The following is a 21077-nucleotide window of genomic DNA, read 5'->3' on the forward strand; positions in this document are numbered from 1 at the left end:
TATTAAACTATGTTTCATGTAGCCGCGATAGCTTCATTTTCAGTCCAGCTCTTACCCATATCAAATTTATTCTAGATTATATTTATCTTACTTAAGTTCCTCTTCATGTAAAGGCAGTCTAGGAGATGTTATACTTAAAAATTCTGTCCAAGCCTCTTTTTGTGAGTCACAACATAATCTTGAGAAGCAAAGCAGAAGTATTTCCTTTAGAAATAGGATTTTAATTTTATCTGGGGATATGCACCACCAGACCAGCATATCTCAAATGATCAGGGCTTCTGGGCAGGTCATGCATATCTGTCTTGTGCAGCTGTATTGTACAGAAACCAGGCCATAATTATAAATGGTAAATTTGTGTTTCACCAAATTGTCACAAACGGGGAGTCAAATATGGGTTAATCCAGGTGTACTGGACTTAGATGCCCAGGACAGGCTTGTCCTCCCCCATAGTTCTCCTGCTGTACCCAAATCACAAGTGTCAATAAAGTGAACTCTTTGTTTCTTTACGAGAGGATGTTTGTCAGGAGGATGTCTCCATAAGGCATAATGCTATTTCAGCCTGTGTCAGGCCTTGATTGAAAAGATATGTGACGCGGTGATCGATATGCTCCTGCTCCTCTGACATTGCTACACTGAATGATGTTTCCTGCAATGATTTAATAGACTACGCTATAGTTTTGTTTTCTCAAGAGCTTGAATGAATTATATTGTTATCTCGGGAAAACAAAGTTTCGTTATCTCGAGATCTTGAGAAAAGTATCCTGTTATCTCGGGAAAACGGCAGTTATTATTTCGAGATAATAACTTGAGATCTCGAGAAAACAAATGAAACAGGATATACAATCTATGAATGCATGGCCCTTTAGGGCTTCCGTAGATTTTGGCTCAGCGACCCATCCTGGTATTTGTCCCGTTTATCTTTCATTCATCATTCAGATATGTCAGATATCGTCATGAAAATGTCCAAATGATGTCACAGATATGTCCTCCATGGGATAGGTGTACTGGAGATTATAACATGACAACCAGAACAAAGTTAAAGGACACATGTGACAGTTTTAACAAATAGCCTGTCTTTACTTGATGCTTAGATCAACACTCCAGTTAGATGAATCAGATGTTACGTTTGCAAACATTGACAATTCATTCTTAATTTTTACATTGCATGGTTGATACTGTACCTTATAGTTTAAGATCTTTGATACCACGAGATAACGTTATTACCTTTATCACATTGATACTCACCAAATTATTGATACCAAAAGGCCTATAATTACTATTAGTATATGGATTTATTGATATTTAGACCACATTTTATTCAGGACTCATGTTTCAACTGGAAAAAATAAGCAGTATTATGGGAGAATGAATTGTCACATTTCAAGTCAGGGTAACAGAATGGCAGAAACAGTTTTATTGATCATTTAAACATTCACAGATGTAAACATGATTTGCTTTAAATCGCTTTTCAAAAACAATTCACACAAGAAAACGTTAATACATTTCAAAAAAAGACCATTGCTTGTAACCGTTTTATCTCTTGTCAAATGAATTGTCACTGTTGTAGATAATGGACCTCGAGGCTCTAGCAGTTACCTAATGTCTTAAAATGCATTGCAATTATGCACATGCTAGCTCAACATTCCCACTATGAACTTTAGGCTCAATTTATCCAATTTTAATGTATGACGACTTTAGCCCTGTAGCTAGAGAATCATTTTTAAATACATAAATGGGTCGTAAAAGCCATATTTTATCTAATATTACAACCTGGAATGGTTCTTTAATGACATAAGTTTTCCCCACGCAGCATACTAAAAAAAGCAAGACACCGCAGGGGATTGAACCCTGTCCCGACAAAGTCAGGAGTGCCACCACCGGAGTCTTTTGCTTTTTTGTTGTTGCTGTAATAAAGGGCAAAAGCAAAACATGGAGGAACAAAAATTTGTTCCTCCAGGAAAAGAAAACCCCTAAACACCTGGCTGCTATATTATCCTGTCACCACATGGGGATTTCTCTTGGTCACGAGGCTGAAACTAGAAGAAAGAGACAACCGTTTCCCCATTCCCCAGCATTTCCCCACGACACTGTATTGGCAAATATGACTGATTCCACGAAATCCTTTTGATCCATATTAACAAGACCACGATACCAGCATCCCTGGTGATACTCAAAGCCGTTTCCCCTTTGCAATTCGGCAGGACTTGCACGGCAAAATGGACAGTCAAGGCTTTGTCGCCAAATTTAAAGCTGTAACGGAAGAAAGACAGACAATGTAAGCCTCCCCACCCCCCTCCCACATAAACCCAACAAACCAATACTCATCCAATGACAAATGATGTCAATATGGTTATCGTTTACCGCGACTGGCGTAGCAGCGTTTACCAAGGCTATTCTTCAGGAGCGATGCTCAATTCTTCAAAGAAATTAAGACTGTACCCTAGAGGTTGGCTGTACCAAGTGATCCCATGACTTCCTGCAGAGGTTTAAGTCCCCTGGCTCAGTTTCAAGTTAAGCTGAACGAGAAATCTGAAAGGAAGAAAGAAGAGCGTTGCCCCACCCCAATAATCCCCTGACCAAATACTACTGCAATGTTTGACAACGACTTCATGAACATTATGTCGTGTATTACAAATAAATGTTATGCAGAGCTGATGTGCATGCAACATGTTTGAGTTACACATTAAAGCCATGGTATGTTAAAGAAAAATCAAGGGAACCGAAATTACTTAACTTAGCACCCATGAGACTGAAGTGATGCAGTATTAGCGAGACAAGCTTGCAGCTCTTGATCTTAATGTGACTGGATTCTCAGTGTTCCATCACAGGTTAGGCCATCCCAGATGACAAATTAAGACAATTTTTAGGTAATTTGACCTGAGAAACCAAAAGGGAAAAAGAAAAAAGGCACACACACAAACACAGAGAGCGGGGCTTCTGCGAAGGACGTCGGGGGTTCAGATTTAAGCTCAAGCGCACAGGGGGTTGGTACTTCATTCAGGGGCCACACTCATATTCGCTGACAGCCTCCACAGATGGCTTTGCATTCAGAGGCAGGCGAGATCGGGAGCGGACAGACGAGAATGATCTGAAACAAAGAGTGATCTACACAACACACCCACCACACAATACTCAAAAGATTCGAGTTCTACTCATCTTATGGTTTAAGATGCAAAGCAATAGGGCCCCATGGCCAAAGAGGAATATGCTAGTAAAGCATTGTTGTTACTGATGATTTGAGGTTAACATAAAGCCAGTTCCAAGATGTCATTTTGTCAACTACAACATTGCAGAAGTTCATTTTGACAAGTTAAGCCAACATCTTACTACATGCTCCAGGTTAGAAGACTTCACTCGTGCTTGAACCAGTCTTGCACTCTGATGTCTGTGAAGAGAAGTATAGGGATACACCCAACCAAAACACAATAGAAGCTAAAGCAACACATTTGCGCTGCATTGAAGACCAAATTAAAGCCGCACCATGCACAGCTTTCCTCAGCTACTCAAAATTTGGAAACTTCGCACAGTTGCACGATGGAGAAATTTTATGTGACAAACCTGCCACCTGCACAGTTGCACAAGGGCTAGCAGCTGAGGGCTAATTGTTGTAATCTATACACATCAAAAACGACCTGACTCCACTTGTTCAAACTGCGTGTTGATTTCAAAGGGGAGGATGATTCCCGTGTTGTCCTAGGTAGACTGCGTTCTTCCTTTGGACTGTTCTGAAAGATCAAAGAGGCAGAAAAGAAACACCCCTATGCCCCCTCACAGTATCATAGAACTGACTATTGTTATCCTTACCCAAATGCTTTACTGCAGATAACGTCAGAATCAATGAAGGTCCATCAAATCTTCCCGTTATCACAAGACTCTTGTTAAGAAAGCACAGCAGTGCTATTTCTACAGTCAAGTATAGCAAGTTGCTTTCATTTCAAGAACAATGAGGGCAGGTAAGCCCATTCAAGATAAGTGACCCCTCTAGGGTGGAGAAATTTCTACTTTCCAACATCAATATTTGATGGATTCAACTTATCTGCCTTCAAATTTCCGCTTTGAAAAGGATGTCATTCGAGCGAAGGTCACATCCGTGCTCTACAAAGCTCCAAGCTTTAGTCATACCTGAAAAAGCACAAGAAAAGCTCCCCCACACAAGCCCCCAAAAAGAACAAATGCATACCAAAACTGTATTCAATCACAACAAGCTATGCATTTATTATGCAATAAGAAAATCCTTTACAGATAGTTCACTCATTGTATTGTCAATACAAGGCATGGTAACTAATTGCAAAGGAATTGCAATGGGAGGCATTTAGCCAGACAATGAATGTTAAAGAGAAATGTGACATTTAGTGACCTTACGTGATGCTCGATGCGCAAGGAAACTTGTACATACAATGAGTTAGAAGAGTTCCTGATGGTCTCGGGTATTGGAAAGCGCACAGGACACAGCACACTGAAAAAATGCAAAGGAAAAGCCTCTCTCCCCACAATACCCCTCCAATATTGCAATACACAGAACTACAAGATAATAATGGCATTACATACTGCCTTAGGATACAACTGTATGACTATTAATACAATTCATTAAAGTATTGAAGCCATTTTCCAGAAGAAGCATTTAAATACCGGAAACCTGACCGCGGGGGATTCCATCCGTATGAACAGTAGACGTGGGCTTGAATGTAGATTTTTGAACCATGGGCCATACAACTTAATCTGCAAGAGTGACAAATACACAGCCCACTCCCAACCCCACAAAGCAACTTTTGGAAGCCTTTACAGAATTACAATAACTTCTAGTAAAGAGACTTGTTACCACACTCCCTGGGAAAACAGAGCTTCTTGCTACATCGGGGGACTAGTTTGGAAGTTCCTATCCTGCGAGGAAAAGTGTCCACTTGAAGCTTGTTGGTGCACTTGGATGCTGCCTATTCAAGCCATTTTGCGTTGGGTAACACGAGCTGTGGAGTCTAGGAAAAGACTGATTAACGCCCCACAACCCACCCTCCCATTACCCAAAAAGATTTGCATGAAACCCCCATAATACAACACGTTCCAAATAGTGTAGAATGAATAAATAATCTAGTGGATTACTGAACAATGCCAAATACCTTCCTACATCTCTTTAAACCGCAGTGGATGCACATGATCCAGATCCATAGCACTATAGTAAATAAGATGAGCTCAACTTGTATGGAGTGGCTAGCACAGGGGGATTCATTCGATGATCAGCTTTAGGGGGCCAGGCCTGTGAAAAGAAGAACTCGAAACACGTTTTAAATGCCCCCCTCCCCCTCCCATTAAAAAAATAACTTTGCTATCCAGGATCAACTATTAGCTCAATACAATTTTCTTTTGATTGCAAATTTTACAGAATACCAGATAGTATATATAATGAGTTAATGCACAGGATAGTTACACCCACATACATTTCATGCACTAACTCACTGCTCTGGTTTAAGAGGTCGATGTAGCTGATCTGTACCATTGAGGCGCAGCTGAAGCACTGAAGGGTTGCTGTATACACACATCAAGCGGCCGCACAGGAGACCATCCACTCTCACACTCCAATGCCGAAAACTCCTTTGGGGGAAGACCTATGAACAACAAGGGACTGCCTCTCCCTCCGGCTGGGGGAACTACTTCTGATCGCAGCGGGTAGAGAAGTCCGATAAGGCGTTCCTCTCTCCATCACACTACCAAGGCATTCACCACAGCAGACACCACCACACTCATGTCAGCGCACAACAGGAGGGGTGACCACGGTACAAAACGCTTTACACGGCTTGCCTGAAAAGAGGAAGAGAGAGCTGTGCGAGAAATTGTGTTCTACAACAGTTGTTTCTAGAAAGTGGTATATAAACTAAATTCCTGAGAATGTTACAGATACCTCTACCCAATATACAAACCAACGCCTTGCTTTAAAACTTGTGAAGCTAGAAGACACTTGTGCGCCCTTTCCCACCCTCATCACTGGCTGGCTGGCTGGCTGGCTGGCTTGCTCGCTCTGGGACTGCTGCCAACTGCTTCAGCGATGGTGACTGTGTGCTGCTACTCTGCCCTGCGCCTCTGGCTCCCTCTGGTGTACACTCGCCCACAGCTGCTGCCGTTTCCTGCACTCTTGGGCTCTCTCTGCTTCCCCCTCCATGCCCTCTGGTCCTGTCCTGCCTGGCTCCTCTCTGGTCCTCCCATGCCCTGTGGTCCTGTCCTGCCTGGCTCCACTCTGGTCCTCCCCGTGTCCCTCGGCCTCGCTCCTCGCGCTGGTCCTGCGATCTTCCTCTAATAACTAAGTCCATTCCTCCTCACAATACCTAAGTCCACTCCTGCCCTGGATAACTCAGTCCATCTTCCCCTGGGGGAAAAAAAAATCTTCTGTCTTCTCTAAGCAATACAAAAAATTGGCAACTTAAAAAAAAACAAAAAAATCCATATAGAATCATCTGAGCCTTTGATAAGACTAGATACTTTGTTTCCTTCCAAGCTACTGCAGCTTTCCTCTTTCTTCGATCAATGGAATCACTTTCATTTAAAACATTACAAAAAAATGGAAAATGACTGAACCACTAGGGTGCAACTTGAATAAAAAAACAAACAAAATAACGATTAACTGCAATTTAAGCTGCTTTCTCAAACCATGACATTGACTAGCCTCATCTGCTGGTTTTCACAACTTCAAAAAACATTGATTGTCTTGATTGCTTCTTTGGTTTACAATGCAAACAAAAGTTTTTATTCTCAAGTCTCAGGCCTTTTTTTTTTTTTTTAAGTCTTGGTCTTTTTTTTTTTTCTTGGCCTTTTTTTTTTCTTTTTTAAGTCTTGGCTTTTTTTTTTTTTTAAGTCTTGGCCTTTTTTCTTTTTTTAAGTCTTGGCCTTTTTTCTTTTAAGTCTCGGCCTTTTTTCTTTTAAGTCTCGGCCTTTTTTCTTTTAAGTCTCGGCCTTTTTTCTTTTTTTTTTTTTAAGTCTTGGCCTTTTTTTTTGTTTTTTGTTAGTCTTGGCCTGTTTTTTTTTTTTTAGCCTCAGACCTGTTTTTTTTTTTTTGTTTAAGTTTCAGGCTTTTTAGTTTTTTTTCCCAGATCGCAACCTGATATGTCTGCCCTTTAAAGTGGCATATATGCCTGTAAGTATAACACGGCCCATTTTAAGATACTACAACTGGGACATTTCTCGCATTATTGTTTTTCATTGCTCAACAGCGCTCTCGATATACATCTTATAACCAACATCTTGATAATGAAGTCTGCTTCGGTTCCGCCCTGATTAACTTCAGTAACGTGACTTCTAAAGTTGCTCGTACATATTGTTTTAAGACCACGTCAGCCAACTCTTATCTTTAGCCTCATCAGCGTCTCACCGCACTGCTTTGTTAATTTCAAAATAACAATCCTGTTGCTTACAGCAGTAGACAAGTTAACTACCATTTTGTTAATTGCTCTTTCTTACGCTATCAGTTTTTTAAAGGCTAATAGACTTTTTTTTTTTTAGAAAAAAGCTCGATACTTGCTTTCACTCGACGCTGCTCTGTGGATAATGCTAATAGCGTTAGCCTCGCGGCTGGTCCAATCCGGACCGCTCCCTTTCCGTCTCTGAGTAGTGACGTCACGCGTTATTCAAAATCAACCAATAGCCGACATTTGCTGGCTGCTACGTCACGGCTCCACTCATGGGCCAACAACTGTTATGGTCATGGAAAACATCGACCTGGATTAGTTTCTTTAAAAAATACATTAGAAACGAGCTTTGTTGATACGGTAGCTTATTTTAACCGTTGGGCTAACACGGCGAGTACGTTATGGTTGAAAAAAAACAAGTTGGCATAAACACAAGTCTAAATTTGGCTCGCTTAGCCTGCCTTTAGCTAGATAGCTAACTAGTGTCGTCAAAAATAACGAAGCTTTGGTTTAGGAATCGGATCGAGGCTGATGTTCAGAGATCGCCCGATTGGAGATTTGCCCGCTGACGCTCATTACTTTAAAACAAAAAGCACGGTAACAAGAAGTCTTGCTGATAAAAGACGAGCAAGTGAAATGCGTATCTTGATATTGAAGCTGCTCGCGTTAGAGACAGGGCCCGATGGCCATTAACGACGATCAAAACACTATATTAAAACAATTCACATACATAAAGCTAGGTTGTGCGGATCTACATATCTTCATCATTAACGAGCGAGCCTATTAGTTTAAAAAAGAAAGAAAAATAAGATCGGTTTAACCTGCGACGCCCCGCACCGCGACGAATTCGTATGAATGCAGTGAGAGTTGAAATGGCGTCAACCGCTTTTATACTGTTTGGGTGATTCGGCTGCAGCGAGAGGAGTTATTCATCCGATAAAAAAAGTAGTCCCACTTTCAACTGAAACAAATCGCTTACAAATGTTGATTGGGGCTTTATAGTCGACGTCAAAACAGAACACGTGAATAAATGAATCGACGTGGGGATAAAATGATTAATAGGGGACTCTTAGAAACAATACCATTTCATGAAGCGGTGCTCCTTTTCAAACTGGCTGAATAAGACGAGTGAGTGAGTGACGGTGATTGTGTTGATCGGATTCACTACTTGGAAATATATAAAACGCAAACCAGTGAGGTTAATCACAAGAAAAAGGCACATTTTCAACATATTACCCACCATCAGCCAAAACAGCTGACGTCACGCTAAGGGGGCTGCGCGGATTGATCTTTACTTGTGTGTTACACGGTCCAACAAAAACCGGATCAAACTAGAATATGGTTGAATCGCCGGATCTACTTCCCCTTTACCGCAATGATACGCCGTCTGTGATTGAAGAACAATAGAAAACACAAAAACAGCCAACTCATCTCTCTTAACTTGGACGGCCCGTGTTCAATAACGCGTTTATCCTTTCGGCAGATTGTAGTAGTTGCTGTAAAAGCTGCTGGTGCGTGCGGTACGTTTTTTTATCAAGTGTGTGTGGTATCACGTTACATGTGGCCCTATTCATAGACACGTGTTGTTGTTTTTTACAGGCCTTCATCATATGAGTCTCTGCTTTAACGTCCAATTCAACATGAAGTTGAGTGAAACATAATGTCTGGTGGTGTTGGCTGAGCAGTGTACGTGACAAAACTAGAAATATCCAGAAACAGCCACTGCCAGACTGTGTGTTGCTGTGGCAGGGTGGAAAATTACCAGTACTGAAGGCCGAAAATGGGACTGATTCACCAGCAGAGGGTGCAGTTAGACGTGATGTTTGTCACGTATGTCCCAGTGCATAAAAACTCCCTGTTCCTCCTCCCTTGTGTTTTCATCTGTTCAGCTGGTTTTCAACATTGATTACAGTACCCTGGACAAGTCTGGGCAACCTCCCTTATGCAACCATTCTCATGATAGCTCATTGATCAACACCAGCAGAGTGTGGAGAGTTGTCCTCTGGATGGGTTTCTGCCCCACCCGGCCTCAGCGAATTGATCTTTGTCATGGTTGTTGGAGAGGATATAGTCAGTGGCGCTCACACATTTGAGAAAGAGGGAATCTTCTTTCATGTGATAATGCTACGCCAAAACCTTTCATGTGATAGGCTCATCAAGGCCTTTGTCTGATACTTGCTAATCAATGCCATTAAAAGGTGCACTACATAGCCTAGTTTTGGGAAATGCATTTTAATCAGAAGAGAAATATCTTCACTGACTGATTTCTTTATGCCTAAACAAACTAAATAAGCAAACTGTCTTTGTTTTCATGACATAATACTGAATAAACAAACTGACCTTAAAGGACAACCGCAATTTTATACTGTTTCAGTTTGTTTACATTCGGCGGACCCTGCCACCTTTCTCAAACAATCTTATTTGAACCTTATTTTCCTCCAAGAACAGCTTGTTTGTTCACTTATTAACTGAGTTTGTATTATTACCTCATTAATACTGTAATTATTACTATTCTGAATTTTAATTTCTTATCCAAAACTACATAGTGCCCCATCAGTATATGGAAATATATTTGAAGTAGGGTGCTGCGATATACCGATACTGACGATAATGTGATATAAAAAAATTAAATACTGACCTGTGTTAATAATACACTTATGATGTTACCGTGTGAAATAATCCAGCGCAGATCTTATGACCTGTGGATCTTTTGCTCATCTGGTTGCTTTTTCACTATTCGTTATGTGTAACTGTTCGTTGCAAACTCTCTCCAGCTCGCTACTCTCATACTTTAAGTGTGATCCATTTGCTAAAAAAGGAGAAAAAAACAACAGTAAACCAAAGTAAAGTAGAAAAAATTCAAATTTTCTATAGATATCACGATAATATCATGATTGTGCATTCATTTGGCCATGATAATGATGTAATGAAAATCTTATATCCTGACAGCCCTAGTATGAAGGATGCCTGAAACCAAACGTTCAACCTGACAAAACTACATAATGCCCCTTTAAATAGCCTAAATAACTTGACACAGAAGATTTTTATTTTTTTGGCTAATCCAGCAAATTAAACACCTGACAAATCAAAACACTTCATCACATCTTATAAAACAATGTGATGTCACAAGCAGTCTCTATTATTGATTTGCATCATTGCTAACAATAATTTCATACAATCGGAAAAGGTGTAGCTGCCATGGTAAAAATCCTTTATGGTAAAGGATAAATGTAGATTGTTCCATGGCATATATTGTCATATCACCCACCTCTTCCAAATGTAATAAAGTAGGCCTCAGCCAGATGATAACAGGAAACCTCTCAAAATCAATGGTGCAGCTGAGGGCAGTTTAATAGCTCTGGTTGATACTCATACCTGCTTTTCGTGTATTAATAACGATAGCTGTAAAAACAAAGCAAACAAAAAATGTCACACCAGATTATAGGATGAAGACATGAAGTCAAAGAGCGGGCACACTCCACTGTGAGTTATATCAGGGGGTTAAATTAACTTTGTTATAGATCTTGTCCCACAGGGCTCAGTTCGATTGTGTGAGGACAACGGCCCTGCTCTTTCAGCTGGTTCAATTAGCATCCAGCTGTTACATCAGGACTGATACAGAATCAAGCCACCATCCAGGAATTCATACATCCCTGCTCACGAGCCGAGAGTACATTATGTTTCAGCCAGCCGCCGAGGGACATAAACTTAACTAGCAACTGGATATGTGCAGATTTCATTTCTGCAGAGACTTCTGAGGCTGGACTCCTTATTTGATAGTTGAGAGTATAATTTACTTTTCAAAATACTTTCCCACATTTTTGTACTTATTTTTGCGATCACAAACAGCAGAAGATTATTGTTGGTATGAAGTGACAATTCTCTGCTTGGAGCCTTTCGAAAAAAAAAAAAGATTAGAAGAAAAAAAAAAACTATAGTTGCATATTAGCTGAAACAACTGAGTGCCACCACGGATCACCATCAGTTCCCCGACCAGGACGGCATCCACAGCCTACCACCAGGGAGGAGACAGGTGATGGAGAAGTTTTTTAAGCCTGTTCACAGCCCCTGTGACCCGGACGAGATCAAGCCGCGGAAGCACCACCATCGTCACCCTCACCATCACCATGACTCTCACTCACACAGGTAGGATGGTTCATTCCATGTTTATATTCATGTCTAATCGAAAAGGAATTAAACTATGTAGTTATGAAAAATAAGTTTAAACTCAGACTTTTCACTATTTACAGTATTGGTGATGTAATAATACAAACCAGAAATATTTATTTTTCCCATAACTGAATAAACAAGCTGTTCTCAGAGGAAAATAAGGTCCTCAGAACACTGTTTAAAGCTAGAAAGGTGGCAGGGCCCGCCACATATAAACAAAGTAAGACTGAAATTGTGTTGACCTTTAAGGTCAGTTTGTTTATTCAGTTTATTCATTCATGAAAATGAAGAGAAATTGTTGATTTAGTTCGGGCTGAAGAAATCAGTCAGTGAAGATCTTTCTCTTTCGTAGTGCACCTTTAAGAAATATAAGTAATTCTAAAATTTGCCTGTTTAAAAATCTTTCCAATGCGACTTAACATTTTCATTGGTTGCACCGGTGTGCCTGATATTCAGCAGGTCAGATTTTAAAAATGTATAAAATATTTTTTAACAGAGAAAAAATAAAAATAAAAAGCAAATCCACAAAAACTTCAACAATAATGTTCATATAGCCAGCATCATAAAAACACTATAGTCTTAACAATAAGTTTTTAACTTTATTTAATAAATTAAGGGTTTTCTTAATACCCCAGTATTTGAGTTTGTCAAGCACTTATAACATCAGCACTTGTGATTTGTTGTTGTGTGTGCTGCTAATGAATTGAAGATTGTTTCCATTGTTTGTTTTATTTATATAATGTGTCAGGAAATAGGCAAATTATTGGTTGCACCTAAATTATGTGCTGGTGCACCTGAGCAACCAGTGTTACAAGTTAGTCTGGAGCCCTGAGTACTAGTACTATATAATACAATCAATAATGGAATGTAACTAAGTAAATTTACTCAAGTACTGTATTTAAGTAAAGTTCTGAGGGAGGCTACTTATACTTTACTTCAGTACTTTTTCTACTACATTATACCACAGTTTGGGGGCAAATATTTAACTATTTACTCACTACATTTATTTGATAACTTAAGTTACTAGTTACTTTTCAGGTAACATAAATTCTTTTTTTTTAGATTAGATTTTTAAAAAAAGAAGAAAAAAGCACATTCTGATTATTAGAAAAATGCTGAATATTGGATTAGATATTTGTCTAGGAGGCTAATCTGTCGACGTATAGTATACAGTATATACATGTATCATTTACTTTTACTTGTACTTTTGATACTTAAGTACATTTTATATCAGATACTTTAAGAAGTGCTATTCATATGGGCGACTTTCACTTATACTAAAGTAATATTTTAACACCATATCTTTACTTTTACTCAAGTATGACTGTTGATACATCATTACATTTATTTATTACTTCTGTGTTCATGTGTTGTAGGTACACAATGTTCGATGATACAGACAGAAATACAGATGAAAGCCATGGACACCACCGCCATCATCATCATCGCCACTATCTACATGACATCCCTCATCACGATGCCCGCCATCGCCATCAGACACAACAATTTCACCACAGCGAAGAGGATGAGATACTCTACAACCACGAGACACCTGTCACTCTCTCCAGGGCCTCTTCCTCCTCCCTCTCTTCCTCCACTTCCTCTTCCTCCTCTTTCTCCTCCTGGTACACAGAGACGAGTATGAATAATCCTGTCTCCATCCATCATGCTCAGCACCCACAGCATTCCCTGTCCTGCTCCAATATCGCAGATATTCGCAGAGGTTTCAGGGAAGACGACGGCAGCGAGCCCGTAGTCATTGCCACCGTTAAACATGGAAAAAACGGAAGTGTTTGTAGTGAGTTACATGGGAGCTCGCAAAAAAAAGAAAAACATGTTTTTTCCACTCTCGACCGAGGTCACAGCAGAAGTGTTGAAGGCCTACTGCAGCGTAATAAAAGTGATGTTAAAGGGGAGCGATCCAGAGCACAGCACATGGACTATGGATCTCTGTATAAGACATCTAGTTTGAATCGAAGCCTGGCTTTCAGTGAGGAGGACATTGTGCTAGGGGTCTCCAGGGGCCCAAAGAGAGCAGTGTCTTCCATCCAGCTACCCAGCAAAGGCATTCTCAAAAACAAGGAGCCTCATACTGACATTCGCAAGGCTAAGTCGATGGAGGTGCTGTCGCCAAGAGTTTCCAAAGAGCAAGATCCCAGTGGGCAGAGGGGGAAAGGGGTGACTCAGGCAGAGATAGAGCGAGCCAAGGCAAACTTTGTGCAGGGGAAGATGCAATTCTCAGCCTTTCTAGATGAGATTACGAAACAGGTTATAAGTCCTTCAGATCTCACCATCTTGGGTGTGAACAAGAATAAAGCAACTGGGAAGACACCTGTCCCAGCCCAGACACCTGGTCCAGTCAAGCCTCAGCTCCCACCCAAGAAGGGCAGAGAGAGCTCAGGAGAGGAGAGGGAGCAGCATCCAAAACAGCACAGCAGACAGGAGAGAGCAGCTCGCAGCAGCTCTCGTAAACACTCGGACTGCTCCAACCCTGACAAACTGATCTCATACACAGCCAAGAACCACCACGGAAGCCCCCCGCCTCATCACTACCCTCACTCTCCCAGCCACAACACTCACCACGGCAGCAGCCGTAAAGACAGGAGGCCGTCTCCCACTGGGGGCTCCGTGTCAGGGGACAGAAGTGCCAGATGTGGCCCTCCCCTCACAGATGGCACCAGCACCAGTCCTGAACCCAGCCAGCCCAAACAACGCCACCACCGCAAACAGCAGTCTGCTGCCTCCCCCAGTCAATACACCCAGCACCTCCCTCAGTACCAGCCTCAACAAGTGCATCCCAGCCCCTCTGTGGGGACCGGCCTCGGGTCTGAAACTTCATCCACAAAATCGGATTCATCCAGGCACAGAGACACAGCCTCCATAGCGACGAGTCACAGCTCGGAGCAGAGCGGTCGACACCATTCAGAGCATGTGGGGCAACAACGCAGGGTGAGTTTACTCTCATAGTATTTTTGCTATTTTTTTTTTGATGAAGTACAATAATATGAGACAGGAAGTGGAGAGATCTTAGTCCTCAGATCATGAATCTGGTAGTGTCATTTGTGCAACAGTACAAAAACAGAGCTTGCACACTAGGTAATACTCCCATGAACATTGGCGGACTCAGGACGTATGAGGGGCAGGGGCGAAAAAAATAAAAAGGGCACCAGCTGTATGAAAGTCACGATATATTTATAGTGAAGAGGCACGTTTTGTTCGCTGGAAGGTCACCCTGGATGGCACTTTATCATGTTATATCAACCATAGGGGCATCCAAGAGGGCATTTTTGCCTTGTATCACTCTAAATCTCAAACTACCCATAACTGCTTGACCCTAATTTAAGATCACCGGATGTAGGATCAAATTGTACTCACTCATAGATACCAGCCACCTAAATATGCCTGATTTTTTCCATCAAGATCCATGGATTATTTCCTGAGAAATTAATGAAAATGTTGAAAGAAATCTCCCAATGTTTAAGAAAGTGAGAAAAAAAATTCCTGGATCTGTCCATTTATCTGTATCCACACCAACATTTAATGGGGTCTATTCTGGGCCAAGGCCCATCCCCCATCCAAGTTTTGTGGAAATTCCTTCAGTAGTTGTTGTTTTTTTTCAGTTGTAATCCTGCTCCCAAACCTTCAAAAGGACAGGGGTGAAAACATAACCTCCTTGTTGGAGGTAATTAGTCAAAACAGCTGCCAGAAAAAAGTTATGTGTTATCCCTGAGTCATACACCCTACTCAGCTAATATAATTTATCTTTATTTATAAATGATATGTGGTAATTGTAAAATGTTCATCAAATAAAATCAATGAATGTGAAAGGGATGGAGAGACTTTATAGCATTTTACACCAAATGAGGAAAAGATGAATCAAGTTTTGTTTTGTTTTATTATACAGAATTTATTGCTTCAAGACATGTACATACATTGTATAGCACTACACTGAAGGGCAGACATCTCTGTCGAAATATCAGGATGCACATATCAAATAGACAGAGTATTGCTCGTGTCTTGCAGCAGCAGTGTAGCTGAGTCACTGTGTGGGTTGTGTCAAACACTACGCATTGCAAGCTGAGTCATTCTTCAGCACTGCAGCAGATGATAGTCCTGTGCTTTTAAAGGAAACTCCCTTTGAAACTACCTGACTTGTCAATTTAAACGGTATCATTATTATCAAGGATTTCAAGGCCCTGATATACAGTCTGTTCTAAGAAATCGCCACAGAAAGTAACAACACATACCACACATGCAAGACAAATCTCTCACTAGCTCTCAGTAACAGCCAGCATCATGCAAAATGTGAGAGCGAGTTGGTTGAATAAGAGCACGTATCACGTTGCTGTTATGTAAGAATCAGGCTTATACTCTCATGTACTAATAAACACAGATAATATTACATAACACTGACTGTTTCCATGTATTCACTGTTAAGGTTTGAGTTTATTTTATCAAGTAAAGGGTCAGTGAATTCACACATACACACAAACCTACATTACACAAACATGCAAAAGGGAAAATCCCAGTTTAGCCCGCAGAACCAATCGATGAATCCATTTCCGGGAGCAGGTCTGCCATAACTCAATAGTTTATTCAATCTGTCATGTACTCTGTAATGGGTGGATGACCCAGCCTGTGTGTATTCTGCCTTTTACACAATGCGGGCAGGGCCAGGCTCTAGCTGCTGTACCCATGAATAGTAATATGTCTGCATAGATGTGGGAACTAGGGGTGCTGAGGAGGCACCTCCTAAAATGAGGCTATAACATATGCCGAATTTACAAGAAGGCCCAAAATTGAGTGATTTTTAAGAGTCATGGGGACATTCTCTCCCTCTTCATCTCCTTGCTGTTGTTCACTGTAGTTGATGTGGCTGCTTTGACACATAATATGTTGGTGTTCAAGTCTGCTGTCTGCTGTAGTACACAGGTTATAAATTATTGTTGAGAGTGTTGAGAGTGTGTTTTAGCATTTACTATGACGTCATTTTATAGCCTGACCCCTCAGCACCCCAAACTGTGACTGTGTCCCTGTGAGTGTGTATAAAAATAACTGGATGGTAAGATGGGTGTGACGTCCTCATTATTTATTTATTGTTCTGTACCGATCTGTGCTTTTCCGCCTTTAGCACCAAACCAGGAATCAGCCCTGAGCTGCTAATGTCGCTGCAGATTTACAGACTCGAATCAGCAGCTTTGAACAGCTTTGTTCGAAAGTTCCCGTTCACATGCTTACAGTGAATATCTGCAGTGCATGTTGTGTTTGAACAGTGATGTGTTTTTCATTGTTTTGGCTCTACTCCAGTATGCTGGAATTCAAATGAAACAATGCAGTTGAAGTTCTGACACTCAGCAAGGGTGTATAGGGAGTGTTCACATTCCTATGTGGTGATAAGAAGCTGTCACCTGTGTAGAAAGAGGGCCACAAGTTTAATACAAGTCATGGACGGTGGATGTAAACACCCTCCAATTAAAGCTGAATGTCATTGTTTCATGCCATAACAATCCTAAATTACCTAATGCCTTTTGTATCTCTTCTCCATCCCTCTTTTATCCTGTTTTAGGACACACTGTGCGATGCCGACCTTCTCCAGTAAGTGTAATAGACTTTCTGTCCGCTCATGTCACATTTTCAGTAATGCTTCTCACACGTTCCTCTCTGACTCATTCAGTTCTCTCTCATGATGGGTCAGTGGTTATTGATCACACTAATGAGCATCCTCTCTGCTTCCTCTCCTGAACAGAAAGAGATGCAGTTATGAAACATTTATATAACCATCTCTGTGTCATTAGAAATAAGTATATGTGACAGAAAACTAATAACATAAGCACCAGATGAAAACACTTGTGTAAGTCATACATAATGCTCATGTCCATTGATGGAGTCATTTCAGACTATTCCTCTAATATTGTGTTATAGTTTTCTTTAAAATTGGCACAGATGATTTGACTTAAAAATGCTGATTGTCAGACCTCTGTATCTCTGTAGCTAAAATAATGCTAACTTATATGCAACCTATGTAGCAGCCATCTTTGTAGTATTTGTTTGAAAGCTAAAGCTTTTTATATATATATATACATACATATACATATATACATATATATATATATATATATATTTACCATTTTTGACTTATTTAAGTCACCCAAAAATGAAAATTCAGTCATCTTCTACTTACCCTTTGAGTGAAGTTTCGTTGTCCACAAAACATTTCTGGAGCTTCACAACAAAACAGTGTTGTAGTATTTTCCTAAACAACTGAAGTAGATGGGGACTTAACACATAAATTGGCTCCATGCAGATCATCCGACATAATTAATAATAATAATAATAATAATAATTGATTTAAAAAAAGATGTTATATACAACTTTTTGTAAAACAAAATGTTCACTGTATCTGCTATGCTAAAAGGGTATGTGCACACCTCGTCTGAAGTGGGTGCTTGAGCTCAACCACTCTTTGAGGTTGTAAAAAACATCTTTTCAAATCAATTTGGGATCTCTGAGATTCTGGACTCTTGGATTATGCCGGACGAGCTGTATGGAACCATTTAACTTTTTTCTTACTGTTGTTTTTTTAACGATTTAAAACAAGTCCCCATCTCCTGCAGTTGCTTAGTATAATGCTGCAAAGGTGTTTTGCTGTGAAGCTCCAGAAATGTTTTGTGGACCACAAAACTTCACCTGACTTTCCATCGGCATAGAGGTTAGTAGATAATGACTGAATTTTCATTCTTGGGTGAACTTATCCTTTAATATGTATTACTAATTAAGTTTGATATCAACATGACATGAAATGTGCTACCAAGAATGGATTTTTTTGGTTAAAAAATGTTTGACCATGCATACTGAGTAGATGCAGGAACAATTTATAATAAAAATATTCATAAATGGTAAATGTATAGTTAATTAGACTTTAGTTAATAGTTATTTCACAGTGAAATAAATGTATTCGATAATAAAACTCCTCTGTGTTCAGGGCACTGCAGGAGGAGAATGCTGATCTTCACCAGAACTTGTTGCAAACTGTGGTTTGCATCGAGAGCCTGGAGGCAGAACTGCAGAGGACTAGGGACGAGCTCAGCCATGTCAAGGAGAAATATAAAAGGTTTGTTATTATAAACAGAACAAAACCCAACATGCATGACTGATAAATGTTGCTTATACACTCCTCACTTGCAGTGATGGAATGTAACTAAATACATTTAATCAATTACTGTACTTAAGCACAATTTTGAGGTACTTGTACTTTACTCAAGTATTTCCATTTTCTCTTACTTTACTTCCACTCCACGACAATTTTGAGGGGAAATATTGTACTTTTTACTCCACTACATTTATTTGATAACTTTAGTTAGTTACTCTGCAGATTGCATGCTGCAACAGAGCCAAAGTAGCAGATTTTTAAAACAAATGTATTTATTTTATTGCCAATCATATAAAAAAAACACTGATTCTGATAATCAGAAAAATACTGAATACTGTATCTAATAATCAGCCAGGCAGGTTTACATTTATTGCGAGAAAATTACTTCTGATGCATTTAATATTAGATACTTTAAGACTTCAAGTTCTTTATGGATGGATGACTTTCACTGTCACCAAAGTTTTATTTTAACACAATTTCTTCATTACTCAGTTATGACTTTTGAGGAATTTTTGCGACAATGTCGACTTGTTTTCACAAAGAAAGACTGACGAGCACACAGGACTGGAAAACATCTCTCCCACGTGTAGAGTGATGATGCAGTACATACTGAACAACATGTTTCTATAGAGTAAAGTATCGACTCCAGAGCAACAACCAATCAATAAAAAACAAGCCAACCTATAGCTTTACATAACAATTCCTATAGATTGATCGATCCGTGGAACACTTTGGATAAAGCCCCTGTATGTTTCCGTGGGTGTTTTGGTTCTTCAGTGACCCATTTTCCCTGAGCAGCAGAAACTCAAGGCATCTGTCTTGTCCCTTCACACCCGCGAGTGAGAGTCTTGTTGTTACTCGAACCCTGTCGAGCTTGTATTTGTTACCAAACAGCAGCTGCAGCCCCCAAGGCACATACCACACCTTCTTCAACAAACTGGAGCAACTGGAGTGAATGGTTGCCTCACACTGGGCTCCAGTTTGGTGTCAGTTGTTGCATATTCATTAGAAGGGTTTGAGGCTGCCATTTGGCCTGAAAAACAGCTGTTTCTAACCCTTGAAAAAAGATAATGACATGGTAGAGTGGTGTGTGTTGGAACAACACTAATACATTAATGTGTTTGTTGTTTCTTCGTCTTTCTTCTGTAGCCTTCTAGAGACTCACACTGGGACCAAACAGGCCAATAACCTGCTCGGGGAACACCTGCATATAGCGGTGAGAAAACTTTTTATGAAGTCACAGGCACAATGATCAAAGAAGGAATCTTGTTTCGCTGCATTCACAAACCATGAGCTACTGTCATGTTAATGTCACCCTGTTGTACGTGTCGCTGTGTGTATGTGTGTGCAGTCAGAGAGCCTGAGCAGCGAGAGGAAGTACCTACTAAACCGTGTGTCACAGCTAAGCTCAGAGTTGGAGGACGCCCACAGGACCATAGCAGCCCTGGAGAACATCAATGTGAGCATACTGCCATCTACTGGACATCCTCACACACTTCCATACACAGCAGACATTAACAGACGGCACACATTTTACTAAATACATTATTGTGATGGATTAGTCTTCCTTAATTGTTGCTTCTATTCCTAAACTTGAGTAACGGCTGAAGTTACTTCTGATTTCTTTGTATTAGTTGTAGTTCTTTATTAGTGTTATGCTAGAAGCCATTCTAGTCATTAGTTTTTGTAATAATATCTTGGAAAATACCCAAAATACCCTAGTTTGCAGTGGTCAGTGCTCAGTTCCTTTACTGAGTAAAAGTACCTGTGTAAAAATATTCCATCACAACTATGAAAAGTTTAGCAGGGAAATTTCTCTTTAGGAGAGCTAATAACAACTCAAAAAGAAAGCTGTGACAGGGCCACAACCCGACACTGCACAAGTGAAAAAGTTTGAAAACCACTGGTTTAATCCTGTACATGTGTTGTATTTTACAATCTTATCATGTGGGTTTTTTAATGTAAAAACTTAATTTAAAAAATGTCCTCTGTCAGCGGAATGTAGTGGAGTGAAAAATAATATTAAAAAAAAAAAGAAAAAAACCCCTGATACCAGATATTTACAAAAAACAATAAAGTTTATCAGTTTGAACAGTAAATATCTTGTCTTTTTACTGTTTTTGACTGAATAAAGGTCTTAAAGGATTTGCAAATAATTAAATTCTTAGTTTTTATTTATTGTTTTCAACCAAAAGCAGCACATTATGATTAACCTGCAAAATGTTGCCAGAAAGATGCAGAACAACCTGGAGCGATACAGGACAGGGGTGTGTTTCTTCTTCTTTTGCCTGGATTGAATTCAGAGTTAATGTTCTTGTTTGCTGTCTCACCCTCAGGTGCCATGCTTGATAAAGGAGCTATTAGAG

This window comes from Pagrus major, chromosome 18 (genome assembly GCF_040436345.1).
Source record: "Pagrus major chromosome 18, Pma_NU_1.0".
NCBI lineage: Eukaryota > Metazoa > Chordata > Actinopteri > Spariformes > Sparidae > Pagrus > Pagrus major.